Source organism: Betta splendens, chromosome 4 (assembly GCF_900634795.4).
Source record: "Betta splendens chromosome 4, fBetSpl5.4, whole genome shotgun sequence".
In the NCBI taxonomy this organism is placed as follows: Eukaryota; Metazoa; Chordata; class Actinopteri; order Anabantiformes; family Osphronemidae; genus Betta; species Betta splendens.
This window is the reverse complement of record NC_040884.2, coordinates 14,035,925-14,055,098: the sequence shown is the minus strand read 5'-3', so window position 1 is coordinate 14,055,098 and position 19,174 is coordinate 14,035,925. Positions and strand designations below refer to the sequence as shown.

Here is a 19,174-nt window from a genome sequence, read left to right as displayed (position 1 = left end):
TTGAGCGAAGTTTGCGAGGCAGATTTTGGCGTCATTGTTGTACCTCACTGGTGTGAGCATCGCTTTGGGGCTTCAGTGGTCTGAACATATTTACTTGAATCACCAGCTACATTCCACCTGTGGGGGCTCGTTTGAAATATGTCAGAAAAAACAACATTAGCTAATAATATTGATCATTTTCTAATAGGTTTATATTTTTGTACTTTGTGACAAACATGCTAAGTTCTGAGAGCTCTCTCCAGTCATTTTTGATATCAAATCTATACGTATTGTGTCCCTGAAACACATTCTTCTGGCTGTATTGTGCAGCAGAGTGACCTCAGTGCAGAATACGTATCTTTGTTCTGGGGTTTGAAAGCATATTTGAAGTGTGGAACCTACACACGGAACCTGACATGGTGGTTGCTGCACTTTGTACTTTTAACACATCCCTTTCAACATTCAAAAAAAATAAATAAAAAAGGAATATTCTTTTGCCTGAATAGCTTTTTCTTTCCTGTCCCCGACCTTCAATGGCCAACCTATTTTCCCCCTCACACACCAATTCTCACTCCCCCTCGGTGACAACTCTAATCATTTGTTTCATTCCAGATAGCTGTTTCTTCTGATAATTAACGTCATTTTCCCCCATGTTTGATTTGAAATATTTGAATGGATGATTTGAATATTAAGTGCCTTTCCCACCTGTCTCCTTCCAGGCTCAGCTGATAAAAAGCAATGTCTAATTGGTCTGTAACATTGACAGTTAAAGCAATTAAGATGACAGGTAAGAGTGTTTAAAGGGGCTTGTACCTTGTAACCCCCCCATTCGTCTGCAATGACAGCTCCGTCTCTGACCTCCCACTTCAGCTCCGTTTTTCCTTTTTACCCGGCACTCCTCTCCGCCGGTTTGGCAATTTAGCAGAAAATGGGAAGTCATGACTGTCATTCTGTGTCACTAGGCTTGAAACAATTTAGAAATCTCTGGGGTTCTTTGTATTCTATCGCAGTTTAGATTTCTAGTAAAGGACTGGGGTTTATTTTGTATCTAATCACATTCTACCACCACATACTTGCCCACTAAGATACTTATTATAAGGTGCACGCTGCAACATTGGTAACTTTGGTCAAAGGGCTGCACAGAGTTAAGGAGTGTGACTTTGTACCAATTAAAGATCCTGTCATAAATCGGTGGATCTCTATCTTGGGATAGTGTGAAGCCATTTCACAAAAAGCATCAGTCTTACTGGTTCTAGAAACAAAATGACAATACTATCTGTTGGGGATTTCAAGTGTTCCTCTAAGCGCCAGTGTACTTCCTCAGAAGAGCCTGTCAGATGGTCAAACACCTACAACACCCCCCTTTAATATCTGCAGCTTTATTTTAGCTGTGCTCAGAACAGCGATTGGCCTGGTGTGTAGATTGAAGAACACCAGTAGATTTTTTTTTCATCTATTTTCTCCAAATCCGTCACTTTGTGCAGGGACCTGTGTGTGCGTTACTTCCAGAAGTCTGAGCTTTTCCCTCTATTTCTAAGGGTGATCATGGGTAACAGGTTGGACATAAATCAACTGGTAAATTGAGGATTTATCCTCCCCAGGATTAACTACCTCTCTGCCAACAGTCTGGTGCAGCCCCTAGTGCATGGCAGGGGTAGATATACGTCACCAGCTCATGCTCTTGGTTTATCCCTGGCTGAAAACGCAATCCCTTCTAAGTAAAGTTCCATTTTTGTACATCATAATCAGACATTACTTTTGGAACACTTTGATTATCTTATTCCCAATGCATAAAATGTTCCTATTGAGATTATCTGATTCCTTCCCTGTTAGTTTTACAGAGGTTTGCGTAAGCATGTGTAGCCTTGTTTTTTGTTGATACACACAATCGATAGTCCAGTTTAACCCTTTGCAACCCATACCTATTTCTGGGGTGATAGGTATGATGATGATGATGTACAGTAAAAGATGGTGCACAAAATTATTTTAAAAAGTCAGTGGTAAGCATTGTGATAGAAAAAGTATATGACATATATGAACACTATAATTTTACTTATGTCTACATACAGTCAAGTCAATTTAAAGTAGTAGATCATACAGTAGTATACATTATACAAAATATATAATAATACTTTTTACTTTTTTGTGCTTGCTTTGCCAGCGGATTATATTTAGTAAGGATTGGATCAGATCGTTTCCATGCATTATCCACTGCTTTTTGGGGGGTCAGTTGGCAACAAGCTGAGCAGGCATCTCCTCAGCCACATTCTCCTCCTGACCAGTCCCTTGACATTCCCAAGCCAGATAAGACCTATAATCTCTCCAGCGTGTCTCTTGATAAACCCTGATGTCTCCTGTTATACTTGCCCTCACAAACGTCCTATGTGAGGCACCCAAGGAGCATTTCGATGACATATCCCAGATAACCACTTCAGTTCAGATAACTTGAACTGGCTCTCGATATGAAGGTGTCATAGCTCTAATCCAAGGTCTAACAGGAATATCCTACAACCAGTGCATTTCCAGGCAACCCTTTGGAAGAAAGCTCTTGTATTTGTGACCTCATCCTTAGGATAACTATCCAGAGCCCATGGTCGTAAGCGAGGGTTAGAAGTAAATGGTGAATTGATGCCGCAGCAATGCACCTTTTGACCTGACGCCTTCTATTACCTTCACTCAAGAGAAGAAGCGAAACACAATTAAAGTTTGTCACCTCGGTCAAAGATTCAAAGAGCTTAATAGCATATAGGCCTCAGACTTTGTTATGCACTAGGGAAAGTAGGCAATGCTGACCCAGTAGGAGTTGTTCTCATTAACTGTAATATGCATACATAGATCGTTTTTTGTTCATCGTAAAGTTTATTATGTTAGGACCTTAGAATTTAGGAAAATATCATTATTACAAATCAAAGCATTTTTGTCCAGCTTGATTATGAAGCGAGGAAGCAGAACAACAGCAGGAGCATTGAGACGTGGTGTGGATGTTCGGATGAGGACAAATAAACACAATGAGAGAGGGGGAGACTAAGTAAGGCAGAGAAGCAATCATTCAAATGAAAGCCCTTCGGAGGTGTGCGCTTTATTGAATTCACCATTTTTTCGATTGCCAGCTCATCTGCCGCGGCAATAATAGAGAGAATGTTTTAGTTGATTAGCTACCTGCCGTGCGATGGCGATACACAATGCCGCGGAACACGCTCTGCACTCAAAACATGCAAATGGGAAATGATTATTAGAGAAACAGAAATATGGACGCAGTTAAGAGAGAGGGATTCTGCGGAAGAGAGGAAGGAAAACGCTGACCAAATGAGCGTCGGCTGGAAAACACCGCAAGGATTTTTATTTGTTTCGCAGCAGCAGAGCTGAACAGAAACAGGGTTAGAGAGAGAAAGAGAAATGAAGGGGGAATTACCAGAAATAGAGAGACAACATTCTAAAGACAAAAACACAAAGGCAGAGTGGTGGATCTTTGCGGTGCTGTATTGGTGGCTCCTCTCCCCCCTTGCATTTCCTGGCTGAATTGCGGTGACCTAGAGCGATTCTTGAACAAATAAGATTGCCTTTGTGTGTGCATTATGTTCTGTTGACATTTGCTAAGCGCTAGAGCTTCTGGCCATGGGAGATAGATGAGGGCCCTAAAATGTCTCTGTATCTGCCAGGGCCTTTCATGTTACCTTGAGAGCAGCGGTTACACGTGTGTGTGCGTGTGTGTGCGTGTGTGTGTGTGTGTGTGTGTGTGTGTGTGTGTGTGTGTGTGTGTGTGTGTGTGTGTGTGTGTGTGTGTGTGTGTGTGTGGAAAAGAGAAACAGCAGAGAACGAGGAAAGGGAGAAAAAACAATGTGATTGCCGTTCAGTAGAAATTCACCAGAGCTTTGTTTCTGACAGCTGAAGGTAAAGGTTATAGTGCTGTTTTTCTCCCGCTGCTGTTGTCTGTTGTTTTGGGGAAAATAGGCATAGAAATACTGTATTATTCTTGGTGACAACCCATTGATAGTGCCCTCCTATTGACTTTCATTTATTGGCTGGATAATAGATGTTTAGTGAAATCTCATGTGTTCATGCGCGTACCGGCCAGGTTAGACCTGAGGAATTCGCTGGAGTCCAAAGTCCTTCGTGGTTCTGATGAGATTAGGGATCACATGAGCCTGGAGTTTATAGGGGCTGTGCAATATACGTCAGCCAAGTCAGAGAATGTCATATGAAGATACGATTTATACTAGTACACCTAGAAAACTTGAGACATATAAGAGACATCACTTATTGTAAACACTGATATTGTTAATAACTTGAAGTATTAGGTTAAAAATTTTTATTTCAATCATATTTTGTAAGTAGGGTTTATTGTCATGAGTGCACTTCTAAAGCTAAACAGTAAGAATATATAACCTGAAAGTTACCTCTGGAGAATCAAACATATATAACAGATCCCCAACCCCCACTCATGGATAGACATTCAATATGTGCTCAGGGGCGGCCAGGAATGATTTACTGTCAAATAAAATAAATTGGTCATCACCTAACATCAACTCCTGATCCACTGGCTGTTTTAATAAAATATGGTTCAAATGTTGCAGATAAATCCTGTGAGCTTGCGTGCAAATACTGTGTTAACACATGTATGCATACCTTTAAATGACCTGTAATCCAAAGCTTCAGCATAATAGAAGAGCTCAGCATTGAGTTCCTGAGGACCTTTTCAAATCTAATTGCAATTTTGATTGTCAACATTACAGCTGTCCCTGAGGTCAACCTGAATCACCAAAACACTTTACATGCACCGTTATATGTCGAAGAACATTAAAGTCATGAGGAGTTGGTCTCTGAAACCATGAGTATCGATACCAAACCATCCTGCTGTATAGACCGTAGACTGATGATGAATAGACATACGTACTGTAGCATTACAGTAACCATTGTTTTTATAGGCACCCATGTTGTTTGTATTGCCACAGATGAATAATTAAATTATAATAATGCATTTGCATAAGGGATGTGTGTTTATTGCGATTGAGGGGGGTGGTGCTCACTGGTTTACCTTCACCCTACAGTCCGCCAGGCTCTCTCCTGGTCATTAAGCGTTGTGTCAGCTGGTAAGTGGTATTAATGGAACAGCATTATTAGTGGTAGCAGCAGAGGACTCCAGCCGACTCGGTCTATTTACTCTAAAATGTTCTTTTTTTGTTTCATCCTGCCATCTCTGCTTGAGACTTGCTCCTGAATTCTTTTCCTTCTTCCATTACTTGTTTTCCTTTCGTCTTGTCTGATGTGCGCTGATCCACTCAGTGGTCACTAACACCTTACTGCTTCTCTTCATCTTCTACCCCCCCAACCTCCTCTTAAACAGCTGTTCACGCAAGCGCGCACACACACACACACACACACACACACACACACACACACACACACACACACACACACACACACACACACACACACACACACACGTCTCATTACAAAGAAGCACATCCATTTTGTCCGAGCATGAATATCTAATTGGCTTGCCTTCTCAATTCGCCCAATTCATCATGTTATATTGGGCTGTTAGTGGTAACCAGTATGCCTCTATCAGGTCTACAGTGTATAATTATTGGTGCTTCAGCCAGAGGTGTCATGTGACATCACTGAGGCCTGTACAAACACAAATGATTGGATCCAGGGCTTTCGTTTGTTTTCCTTTTGTGTCTGTTTTATCACAAACTTGTCTCAGCCTGGATTCTTCAAAGCTTTTAAAGGATTATAAATATAAGTGAAATATTTTTCTAATTGAATTCTACCATGTTTACAGTGTACATGCTTTATATATAATTATAGATTATTAAAAGCAATCATTAACATATAGCAACACGAACATGCTTTTATTTCAGTGGAACCATCTTTTATTGTGACATTAGAAGATGAACCAATGCCACATATGAGAATTTGCGCATATATATTAGAGTATATATTACTATAGAAATCTTTATTGACATTTTTTATTGTGTTGACTTTACTGTCACAATATGCTCGTACTCACAGCAGAAGAAGGCAAAGACAGAATGTCCTTCTTTGTTATGTCTGACAACTTCTACTTGTTCTCTAGCTAAACTTGCAAAGCAGGTTTTGGGTTGGGGTCTTCCTCAGTGTCTATGGGATTTGGACTGCCCACCACACCTCTGCCCTGCACTGGGCCCCAGAGCAGAATAGCAAACATCTGCAGGAGGATGTTTGTTCTTAAATGCAGGTTAAAAGCAAAGCAGTTTCTGGGGTGTTGCTGCTGAGTGGAACCTTTGACCAGCTGTGGTGCTCCTGGCATCGAATGTCCACCTCCTACGCTGAACAGCGTGACATCTGCTGAAAGAGCGTGATGGTGCGTGAAGTCTGAACATACGGCGCTGCTGGACATCCCGTTATCCGTGTCACTGGGTGGTATGAACATTAGTAGAAACAAAGGATTTGCAACCTATGTATAGCTACTGTATAGTGAATACTTATACTTCATGATGCAGCGTGTGTTTTGTTAGTTGCCAGGTTTGCTGATCAAGGAATTCTGTCTGCATTTCATTAAAGGACTATAACCATTAATTATTATTTGTAAAAACAATATTTAAATTGTACATGCATGCAATAAAATCACCAGTGTGTGGAGTAATATTAACAACAATTATCCATTAGTTCTTTAGCGTCTTTTTTGCTCTTTGTTCCTCATTCATCCGGGGATAGAAAAAAGCAAAAATACTGAGTTTAAAAGTGAGTAAAAGTGTCTCTTTTCTGTGCCACAGCCTCATGCATGGCTGTTAATTTGCCGTGCAGGGAAACATTATGGGGCCATTAGAGGCTCTTAAATTGGATTCATGCAGGAAAGTCATTATCGTCCACATAAGGAAGATTTCAATTGAGAGTGCTTCATCTGATATTTGATATAACTACCATATTAGAGAAACATGTTGGATTGGACTCTCAGCCAAAGATAATTTCCCTTTATTCCTTTCAATAACAGTTGTGGATTCATTCATAGCTTATTTCCCTGCTGTAAATGTGCCTATGTATTTGTTTCTTTCATACGAAGAAATCAGTGTAGCTCAGCAATGCCTTAGGATTTAGAATTCTATTTTTTTTCTGCAGCACTGCAGATGTGCTTTAATGCAACCAAGTCTCTCTATTCTCCAACTCTTGGCTCACTTGTTTAAGTATCGTGGGTTGGGAGAGTTGTGTTAAGTTGAGTTGGTTAAGACAAGGACCTTAACCTTCAGATCTCAGCAGGGAGCCGAGTGAAGACCAATTAATATTGAATGTACTGTAGAATGTCTTTAAGGCAAAACAACCTTCTCGTGCACATTTTCACTGGTGTGCCAACACTCACTTGCATGTGTGCAACTCCATAGTTATACATGTGTATATACACTTAACTCTAGTTAAGTTTATTTACATAAACGGTTACTTGCAGTAAAATGCTAGTAAAATAGTTGCTATCAAACCATTAAGCTTTTTATAAGTGCACGTTTTGCAGCTGTTGTATTATGTTAGCTTAAATGCTAGCAAAACATGTTTAAAAGCAACAGCAAAAGAAAGTAAGAGGAAACTTTGAGCTCATTTTGAAGAGCAAATTCCACAGATTTATTGTTGTCAAGAAAATTTAAATAAACAGCTGTCTCTTGAGACAAATTTACACACGATGCTTAGCAAACATCTGTGAGGAAAGCTTTGCTCGAAAACTTGCATCAGCACAAAAACCAAAATCTTCACACGACTAAATCTACATTTGAAAGTTGCGGCGTCTTCTGTTCCTGGACAGTGTTGAGCTATGTTTCTTTGCCCCTGTTGCAGCCATTCCTTATCTGGCGCCCATGAGCGGTGACTGAGTGGCAGCGTGCGGCTCTGTATTGATGTCCTTTGGAAGCCCGTGCTGGGCTGCACCGTACGTCAGTGCGGGTCAGGGTGAGGTGTCTGTCACCTACACCCATTAGACTCATCTTTCTCCTTTTGTTTATCGCCGGATGCTGTTGCCAAGACAAACTGCGCAGAGATGGGAACTCACTTCAGATATCACCAGTAATGAATAGTGTCAAACAGTGATTTACTTCCAGATGGCAGAGAATCAGTGGCAGAAACTCTCTGATCCATGTACAGCCACTGTTGTTGTTGGAAGAAGAAGAGGCAGGGGGCACCCTGTGCGAGCAGGTAGGGGGAGGGGCTTATATGTGGACAAAGACACGTTTCCAAGCCACTGTCCTTTATGCACCCGGAGTCTTTTCACTGATGGTAGCTTCTAAACATCAAGCTACATGTTTGCGAGCATCTCTGCTTTTTTTTTTGATCATCTGCCAATTTTGATTTCCGATCGCCACGCTGAATAATATTGCTGTGTGCTAGGTGTGGGGGTGGGGGTGCTTCAGAATGCAGCTCAGAGGGATAATCAGGGTACTGCTTCCCGCCGGCGTGCTTGGCAGGTTTACGTAGTCGCATGGTAACTGCTAATTAAAGGGAAATGTCAAGCTCGGTGCATTTTTACAAAAAGGTGACGGAGGCTGTTTGCTCGAGGCCGACCTCCTAACAAAGTGAAGCAAGTCAAGTCCAGCTCTCAGTCCGCTGGCTCCATAGTGGTGTCAGTGCAAGAATAAAATAAGCAGCTTTCCTTCAGTCAATCTGTGTAGAGGGCTAAAGCAAAGGCATTTATACTAGAATACAATAGATTGGTCTACAGTATGTCCCTAAAAGATACATACTGTAGTCATATTTGGTTCAGTTGAAGATTTTATTGAGTTATAGGACATAAATTTTAGTAAAGGCGGTGCTGATTTGAAACATGTTGTGATTGATTGATTCATTCATTCATTCATTCAGCTGGACTTCCATGTCTCATATTTGTTGCTAGTAAAGTTTAATGTAACATGTAATGCAACAAAGTACAGTAAGAAGAAGCATAGAATGAGTTTTAGACTCCAAACAAAAACAGTCCAAAGGAACGAACTGTAAAGCACTTTCGTCCTCCACAGAAAAACAAGTTGCATTTGTTTTCTTTTGTTTTTTGTTTCTTGTTCGCCTGCCAGGAGCTAAAATAAGTCCCTGCGCTATATCCGTGTCAGCAGGTGTTGTGACCAATTCGCTCATGGTACAGTATACTTAGACAGTCGCAGTAATTATGACATGAACAACAAAGAACATCAGGTGAAGTAATTATAGAGTGAAGGTTGATGAAGGCAGGAGGATGTGGGGAAGACGACTGGGGCAGCGTTTGCCACAAGTGAAGAAGAATTGATTTCTTCCTGAAACTTTCCTTCTACAGTAACTACTGTAATCCACCTCTTTACAGGTATAACCACGTTGACAAATGTCCTGTAGCATGTAGAGGTCTGAAGACAGGCTTCATTACGGTGCCATTACAACAGATACCTGCTGTTAGAGGAGCTGCCACCTGTCAGCCGTCATGGAGCTACTGTTTTCAGACACGCTCCCATGAGGAGCAAGAGAGTGTGGGGACAAACAACCAATGGTTATTTAGGTGCAGAAGTGTCTGTAAAATTGAAATTGCAGCCTTGACTCACTCTTGGCTCAGACACTGCCACCCCATCATATCAAGTTGAAAGAAGATCTCTACAGAGCTTTTTAAACCGAATCAAATGGTCCAGTATTTTAAGGTGACCAGGCTCAGGTCACTCCTGCCATAGATTTTGATGCACTGAGCTCCTCTAGTTTACCTTATTTCCTCTTTCGCTCTGCTTCTATGTTTTTAGTGCATTGCATGTCATGAACTTTGACCCCAGCCGGTCAAGGCAGATGGCCGCCCACCCTGAGCTTTTCCTATCCACTGTTTCCTAGTGCTGCTTAAGAAGGGTCCTTATCTTACCTAGCTGTATGTTTGTGTTTGCTAAGGTCTTACACTTTTACTTTGTGAATTGACTTATTATGACCTTTGTTGTTATTTAGCCTTGTGTAAATGAACAGAACTGAAATTTAATTTGTTTTGGCAGCCCTTAAAGCACTGGGCCTGTGTAGGTGTCCAACAGCGCTGCTCACCATTACTTTTTATGTTTGTTTGTTTTTTCCTAGATTCAGTTAAAACGTTGAATATTCAGGCCTGATACGAAGGTTAAAGTGAGGAAAGATATTTTGCATCTACATGCCACAAACCTGCTAATGTGCCCCTGGCTTTGAGCTGTACCACCATTGCTTTAGTGGTACAAGTGTTATTTAAACTAGGGCAAGTTGTGTTGTTGTAAATAGCGTGAAGATTGTGAAAGTGACAGAATGGAAGGAGGGGAGAACAAAAGCAAAGGGTGATCAAAGAAATATGGGTCATGTCATTACACCCACAAGGATAAAAAGGCACAATTACCACAAGGCTTGTAGTCCCGCCCTTTTAGACTTTTTTCCCTGCTCCATGAGTACATGCCCCCCTCCCCCCCACCTCACCACACCTCACCCACTCATCCTCCATTTCTTATTATCCAGCTCCATCAAGGTGGGGATGCTTTCTTCTGTCCAGCTTGAATGTGAAAGGTCAGGCCGGTGATCAAGCCGGTAATTACACAGACCTGAGGAGAGGAAGTAGATCACTGGATGTCACCTCTTCAAATGAACAAGCAGGGAGCCCGTGTCCCCTTCCTACTGAGCTGCGGATAAAGCCCGCGTCTCCTTTCATTTAAGAGGAAAACGAGACGAGAACACAGAGAGGTGGCTCGCCTTTCTTCCTGCCCTTAATCCAGTGCTAGTGGATTCTAAGCCTATTAGTGTCGGAAAACTTTAAGACAGAGGCTAAAAGATGTGGGATCTCTGAGGGAGAGATGATGAAGATAAGCCTTTAATGTGGGGTGCGTGGGAGTGCGTGATTCATCCATTTATTATTTTATTTTTTCCATCTTTTAGATACGCAGTTCATGCAGTGACATAAACATCTGGCGAGACGCCCTAAGCAGAGCAACTGGCCATGATTTAAGAGTTTGCAACTTAACTTCACCACCAGCCAATCATTGACCGAAAGAGCTGTTACATGTCACGACAGCCAATTGTGCAGTATGTTGTTGCGTAGTCTGATATACCATAATGCAGAGACAATTCAAACTTTAAATGATTCATAAACAGTCGTAATAAGCCCATCATAACCTAAGCTTCCTTCCTGGCCTAAGAAGATCCGCATTACATCACACAGTGAACAAAGCTCAGAGGTTTAAATGTCTGTCTCCTCAAAACAACAAAGTACTGTAAATCACGAGATAGACCAGACAGACAAACCTCTTTCAGGACTGCCTCTGTCTTTTAGTGCCACCACAGAAACGTACCATCCATTATTACATCATCTGCATTCATTTAAACAACGGGACATTTTAAACATTGATTGTGCCTCTGCTTATTGGCCGTTCAATGTCGTTGGTAATGCGTCTTCAGCATGCTGCTGTCCACCACACCCTGTCTCCTCGCTCCGACTGATCGCCACCTGCAGACAGATTATCGCTCAGGACGTGCTCTTTAGACAATTATGGTTCATCTCTGCGAGCCTGTTGTGTTCGCTGTGGCAGCGTCGGCGGTGGCGAGCAATCTCCGCCAAAAGGCCAGCGCCGACCGCGGTCGGGACGATCGATACGGAGGGAGCTCGCTTGAAGGTCAGACGCTCTAATGAGAATGCTGTAATTGAGAATATTCATCTTTTAAATGTTGGCCTCTGGGATCACATAATCAATTATACATGCACACATGCCCGTAGACATGGAACACACACGCTCATTTACTTAAAGAGGCTTACCATCAGAACTTCAAAGGAACAGGTGGAAGTAGTAAAGCTCTTCTCACCGGACGGTTGTCAAACAAGATCGTTTAACTGGTAAATTCATTAACATGCTGTGTCAACTGTAAGATGAATCAGACACACTGAGCATTCATGTCATTTTCTACGTTTCATTTTTTGTAACATTTTGTCTCGTGTCTCTTTATTCCGGTGGAGAGAGGGCGACGTGCTTTCTGTGCAGGCTGTAATTGCGCAGTCAATACATTGTTAACATGAATGATTTCCATTTAACTGAGAACAATGGCGTCTGATAACAGCCTGTCTGCAGCGCATTAGAAATTGTGGCCTGGGTCGGACCGAGATGACACCATCCTGGGCCGGCTTCAACCCGCTCCCTCTCCGGCAGGGCTCTCTACAGGCCAGTTCACTTTGGATTTGTAATAAAAGTTAAAGGCTTACCATTTAGTTAGCATTTGTTGCAGCAGCACAGCTATTATCTTCTAACGTCTCTGTCAAAGCACAACAAAAGAAAAAAGAATAGTTTAGGGGGACCGGTAAAGATCCATACTTCGTGCTGGTGCCAATCCCAGAGGTGACTGGGAGACAGGCTTCCAGTCCAACACAGGGCGAACACCAAAACAGACAGACATTCACAAGTATGTTGACCTGCATGTGTTTGGAGTATGGGAGGAAGCTGGCGAACCCAAAGAGAACCCACAAAGACGCAGGGAGAACATACTAGGGCCCCGTCGGTGGGTACAAGTCAGACAATACTCTCTACTGGATGGAATATGAAATTTAGATTTAAAAAACACAACTTGGTCCGATTTAGGCAAAGAAACTAAAGGGTTCGGATTCGTACAAACTTTGTGATAAGGGTTAAAACAAGACATTTCTAACATTCCAGGGCATCGCGACACATTATAATTAGACTAGACTTTAATGTTGGCCCCTGTAGGAAAGCCTTGGGGTTCGTGACCCCAGCCTTTTCCCATGAGAGGCTTTCTCACTCTAAGTAACACGGACCCATGTCTTTTCCTTTCTTACGCAATAATTACTATAGAGGTGAATATTACAAAATGCTACGAGTTGTAATTTATGCTTTGGCAAAAATGTCATATGGAGCAGGAGGTCGATCTGGATGCATAACCTTCAGAAGTTCATGGTAATGCCCAGACATTACATACGTGTCTTCATGAAACAGAGTTTGAAAATCTCCAGTCACCAATTAACGTATGCTTCTTTGTTGACAGTCTTTGTGATTTTTACTTTTGACCAATGAGTAGACTGAAGGCATTCCAATCATTCTCTTGTGCTACTGCGGCACACGGCAAAGTGTTTTTTGTTTTTTTTTTGTTAAATGCCGCTTTTCAAAACATGATAGTGTCCAATATTGGCTTTATTGGTTTATCTGATTCCACAGGTCAACAGTCAGCTCCTGCGTTCAGCTGAATATGTTTTTTTTCTATATAACTCTGCCTCTGTTCAATTTAAAGGGGAAGGAACCAGCGAACCGGGGAGAGAGGCGCAAAGTGAATAAACACAAAATGAAAACAATAAATCTGAATGCGGAGCTGGAGCCGGAGCAGTACTGTGCGATTCCCTGCTATTGAGAGGCAAATAACGCGCGGTATTTCCTATTGATCCTAGAGAGAGAAGTGGCGTCTGAGGCGTGTTTTATTCTGCTGACCTCAAAGACACACAGAATCCTGGAATGAACAAAAAAGAAAAAAAAAAAAGATGAGACTTGCTGAATTCATTGTTGCCAGACAGTCTCCAAGACCTTTGATAGCTGCGGCGTTAACAGTATTACAAGAAATAAAGGTGCTTTGACAGAGATTATTTCAAACATATTGGTAATTTCCTACCTCCACAAAGTAATTACAATTCCCGGTGAGGAAAGCGTGAGGGAGAAGACGCGGGGTGGGGGGGGGGGGGGGTTGGGGGGTTGTCATGTGAGTGAGTGTACGTACATGTGCATTTCACAGGAACGTGCACACGTGCTTCGCAATTAATTGCTGTGATTTCCTACCAGTTCTTTTACAGGCTTTTTAAATGTCATCTGCCGCCATGATTGACATGCAAATTTGTGGCTGGCAGAGAGGCTAAATGGGAAAGGCAGGTTGACGCATCCAGATAACGTCATTGTTTCCCATCTATAGGCTTAGCGGGGCCGGGGCTTAACCCCCGCGGTGCCGGCGACATCACACCGACTGCTGGCCTTTAATTGTGGAGCCCGGCAATTGACTGCTCCTACCAGGTTTACTCAACAGCTTCGGGGGAGGCAATCATTTAAGCCTGCAATTAAAAATTAGGCAGCAATAACCGAAGAGCTATTTTTAACCCCGCTGCTGTCTTAGTGCACACGGCCAGGGCGATGTGCGCGAGCATAAAAGGTAATATTTATTTTTTTGGTCTGCCAAAATTGAATTTCACTTTTTATTAGCTTCCTTTTTGGCTTTGGATGTGATATTAACGGTGCGATAGCAGGCGACCACTGGCGAGGAGCCTGCTGCAGAGCGAGAAAGAAGGAGATGGAGCATGTCCAAGTGTCATCAAGAGGAAGGAGTGGACGGCGATGACATCACCACCACTGTCACTCTCGGTCAAATTGGAAACGCTCTTTCATTTTCCATTTTTCAGTTTGAGGCAGCTTGGTTTTTGTGCTGCGTACGTATAATAATACAGGCAGTACATAGGAAGAAACGCCCCCATCACTCACATCATCAGAAGCTGCTGCTACTGCTGCTGAATAAAGACGAAGGTGCTCACCTTTGTGTACTGCACTGACACGGTGACACAGTTTCACGTATATATTTTCCATTTTCCCACTGATGGAAACTCACTAAAGGTAAATACATGAAAACATGTGCAGCACAAAACATGACTCTTGGCTGAAAAACTCCTTTCTTTGATGTACAGTACTTTATAAAGTGGAAAAAAGAAAACCCCTTCACATTAGTCTTATGGCCTGGCTTTAAAGAAACAACATATACTGTATCTGCTTTTCACCATGACATCTACTGCCACAGGTTAACGGCTGAGCTCTTACTGCAGTAGACTCCTCTACAGGCCTTTATTAGCCTGGGATCACGATTCCCTTGCATGAATCTATGCTTAACAAAGCTCTAGATGTAGAACAGATGTTCATAGAGGAAGAACTTTGGTGACTGTCAGATGTCAAGGTATTTTCAATCCCTCAACATCTCTTGTTCTGCCCTTTTCTAATTGTGCTGTCATGGGCTTTAACATTTAAGATGCTCGGTGTCAGCTCTTGGGGTGTTTTACCATGTCTTGACCTTACCATGCATTTGTTGGGACGTTTACTCTTGGGATAACTGAGTGTGTCCTGCAGAATGAACATCTCATTTTTTATGATTTTGTAATGGATGCCTGATCAATATGCACCAAGACAAACTGCCAGGCTTTGTATAAATACAGAGACCTGTGATCCTGACTTGTTCAGGTATTAGTACTTTGATTTCCTGCAGATGGGCTGTTTTCATGGAGGTGAAATATGTAGAATCCTTAAAACCTCTTATCAGGCACAGCCCCCCCCCCCCCAAACACACACACACACACACACACTTGAATTAGGATTTATGATATGTCTATGATAAGTTTTTTTTCTACCTAGGTATGTCTTACACCATTGAAAAGCTTAGACTCTCATCTTTACGACCATAAAAAACATTTCCAGCTACAACAATCACAGCGCAGTCACCAAACGCTCAAAAACCAATGACCATAAATTCATAACTTTTCCATCACTTACTTTTGAGGACTTCTGAGCTCCAAACGTCGCTCATTCACGTCGTGTGTGGTTTCATTCTGTCCATTACGATCCAGCAAATGTAATCCGATAAAGCGTTAATCCAAAACACACGCTATATCCACAATGGTCCGAAAACTGCAAGTGTTCAGCTCCAAGTCCTGAGCGAAAAATATTTTTTTCCACTTCTGTGAGCCATAACTTGCTAAATTTAAAACCAAAACTAACACAGAGGATTCAAAATGGAGGAAGCAGGACTCCCGCTTCTAACGAGGCCAAACCAGGCGGAAAAAGCCCATGTATGGGGTAACCAAGGCAACCCCTAGCCAATTATCTCCAACCCTACACAGACCCCCCCCATAAACTCCCAGGCCTCTAGAGTTAACCTCGTAAATGCTGCCTTCCTTCCTATGAATTATTGTCCCACATTGTTACATACAAGCTTTTAGGTTACAGTGAATGTTAATTTTGCATTATATGGTTGTTTTATAGCCTATAAGCTTTCATATGAGCCCTCCCTGGTGTCTGTAAGTCAAAGCAGGCCACAGTTGTGACCTATTAGGGTTACCTGGCCCAGGCAGATTTGGGGGGGGGGCGAATTATTATCATAAATTTGATTAAAATAAGTCCCATATATTGGTTTTTAACACTATTTGATTTATTTCTTTATATATAAATGCATTTGGCTGCATTATTTAGATACTTTTTGTATTTTTGCCAACTTTCAAATATACTCCAAACGGTTAGGGAACAGCTTTCATTTGAATTTAGATATGTTTCCCGGGCATCTAAGATGAAAATGCCCAGAAATTCCCCCCACATCATAAGTATTTATTGGAGGATTAATTCTATTTAACCTTAATCTTAATCGCCGTCTATGGGAATCATCACTTGCTCGCAACAACTCTTTTGTAACAATGCGGTTCTCCTCCCACCGGGAGCTCCTATGTACCATTTTGTCCTTGTTATGGGTTTCCTGTGTTTCCTCTGTCAGATGTTTGTTATCTCCTCTCATCTGTGTATATATACAGTACAGTATGTCTCCTCTGTGTGTTGTCATGTGCTAGTGCGCCTTCCTTTTGCTCCTGTCCTGCTCGTCCTCTGGCTTCGTCACACTCAGTTCATTCTGTCTCATTACATACTGTAAGTTTGTTGTTGCCTTTCACAACAGCAAACTGAGCGTCTAGAGTCTGAGCATCACCAGCATTGATGTGAATTTTTGGTATACGTGGCATCTTTTTGGCTGTGTTTGGGCATTTGGGTCGAAGTTTTTTTATTTTGTCATACTGTACATTATTTAACCTTTGAAAGAGTCTGTAGCCTTTTAGCTGTTTAAATCAGCCCCTATGTGTCTTTTATTTTTATGTTATGTTTATTTTTATATTTATTTTTATGTTTATGTTTACATTATTTTATTGTTATAGGCTCACATTTAAACCATTCTTTTTTATGTAATCTGTCATAACAGCCACCATTTTAACTCTTTACACTCTCTCAGTGGTAGGAAAACATGTCTTTTCTAATGATGTGTCTGGATCAGCCAACAGACCTACACATTTGTCTGTCAGCCTTAGCGTGCAGAGTTCCTGTTCTTCCACCATTAACCGTAATAGGAGTGAAGCAGATAGAGACACATTTCTATCCTGCTTGATGCTCACTGAAGACTTTTGTTAAAATTAATGGCTTGTTTTTCCGTGTTCTGTTGCTTTGTTTAATAATTATTTTTTTCAGATTTTTCTTTTAATCAACATTTTACCCTTAGTCAGCTTTTTCGTCATCCAAATTTTTATTTTAATTGAACATTGAACATTTTCTTCTCTTTGTAATGTTTAGGACCTAAAATCAGTCAGCAACATATAAACTCTTATCTTTTAGCTTAGTTTGCGCTAATAATGATTCTGTCTTTTGACAGAACATCATTAACCAATGTTACCTCATGTCCATTCATCAACTTTAGTTAGATATTTGAGACATGAATAATAATATATAAGACTTCAAGCATTGCGTATTTAAGCATCCAAAAAGTCACACACGAGCACGAACAGGGAAAAAAGCATCTTGCACTTTTAGTTTGGCCTAAAAGTGCTCGTTCGATAGCAGATGTTGATAGTGCAGCTCAGCTAAGAGCCTTTTCATTGATCTGACTGCCACATCTTGAAAGAAAGCAGAAATACATGTTGATGCTAGCTTTAGAGGGCAAGAGCAGGAAAGGCACAACAAAGGAGACATATAGTAAAAAGTAGGATCGTCCTGACCTTACAAAACAAGGCAGACACTTATAAAACAGCAGGCTTTGATTCTGGATGTATAACATGGTACTTTATTGTAAACCTCTACTTTGCCCAGCAGCCGTAGACCAAACCAATAAGTGACGCCTGACGAGTGTTAAAATAACTATTTGACTTATGGCCCACCAAAATTTACTAAATGTGTGAAAACTAATTAAACTGTGTGTTGGAGATATAAAAGGAAACACGATTACCCAACTACATGGCCTGTTTCACACTTTAAAGTTAAGGAGAGGCCGATTTCTTTAGATAATTGAAGCAGAATGTGGCATTTCTAGAAAAGTCATAGTGAAACATTGAATGGCTGTGAAACAAAGAAATGGATTTGTATTCATCTTACCAGCCATGAAAACCAATGGAGGGAGTGTGATGACGCACAGTACTAGCTGAGTAGATCTACTGTAGAACTGCTACAGAGACAAAATGAACACCACCTTAGTAAAAATACATCAGAACCTCCAAACTTGTTGTAATTGCAGTTTATATAGAGGAAAAAATAATCATTTAAATAAACCTCCATGCAATCTGAAGCAGTCCATACGATGCTTCACTGTCTTGGCGCCACCTTGACCTCAGATGAGCAGTTTTACACCGAGCCTTTCTTCCATAGAAGGACTTTCTTTATCTCTCCTACAACCCGTCAGGCAAACCACCTCCGCAGCCGTCCTTTAAAGCATTTACATGCTTTTATGGCTGAGAATATATTTTTCTACCAGCCGGTTTGACTGCTGTTAAAATGCCATGTCCTTGTCCGAGCTAACCTGGGAAGTCATCAGTCATCTGCTGCACAAGCTTCTAAAAAACGCCTATGAGAAGTGGCTAATGTGATTAGCTTTAAAGTCATTACGGTCTCCACCCAGCGACTGTTTCCATAACCCAATCAACTGACCACTGAGCCTTACCAGATGTTGCTGAGCACATACTGTTCCGCCTAACGCTCCGGCCCACATCCACTAATACGGGGCAGACGCACGCGCATTTGAATGTGGCTCTAATTATTTAGCTGACATCTACTGTACTGCGGTAAAATTATTCAGCGCTATTAGAGATTCAAATGCGGGGCAATTTATGTGAGGCATTATGCAAAGTAACGCCGGACAGGAGCTGTCAACAGAAAGAAAATCAATGTGACTCTGAGCCGTGGATGTGAATTCTATTAAGGCAACATACATATTTTTGTTTAAACTATGATCTGCAGGCTTGAAGTAGGGTCGAGGCCATGGTCGCCCATTAACACAAGGGTAGAGCTTTTGAATTGTGGATGTGAGTGAGAGTGTTAGTGCTGTAGTTTAGCGATAGGCTAAAGTGATCGTACATTACAGTCTGTCCTTCGAAAACTTTCGCGTGACTTGGATCTCAAGGTCTCATCCCGCGTCCTCCGCCCCGCGGGCGTCTATTTCTTCCTGTCTGTTGACATCTCCCTTTGGAGTTTGTCTC

General features: G+C 41.7%; 1 long non-coding RNA gene across 1 annotated transcript in view; it reads right to left on the bottom strand.

Annotated features, from left to right (window-relative positions):
* The window catches only part of LOC114853490 (uncharacterized), a 49,932-nt gene extending 34,214 nt beyond the window's left edge, over positions 1-15,718 (bottom strand). The window contains exon 1 of the long non-coding RNA XR_003785581.1: positions 15,453-15,718. This is a non-coding gene — a long non-coding RNA (uncharacterized LOC114853490). The remainder of the gene's footprint in view (positions 1-15,452) is intronic.
* Between the last annotated feature and the right edge of the window lie 3,456 nt (positions 15,719-19,174).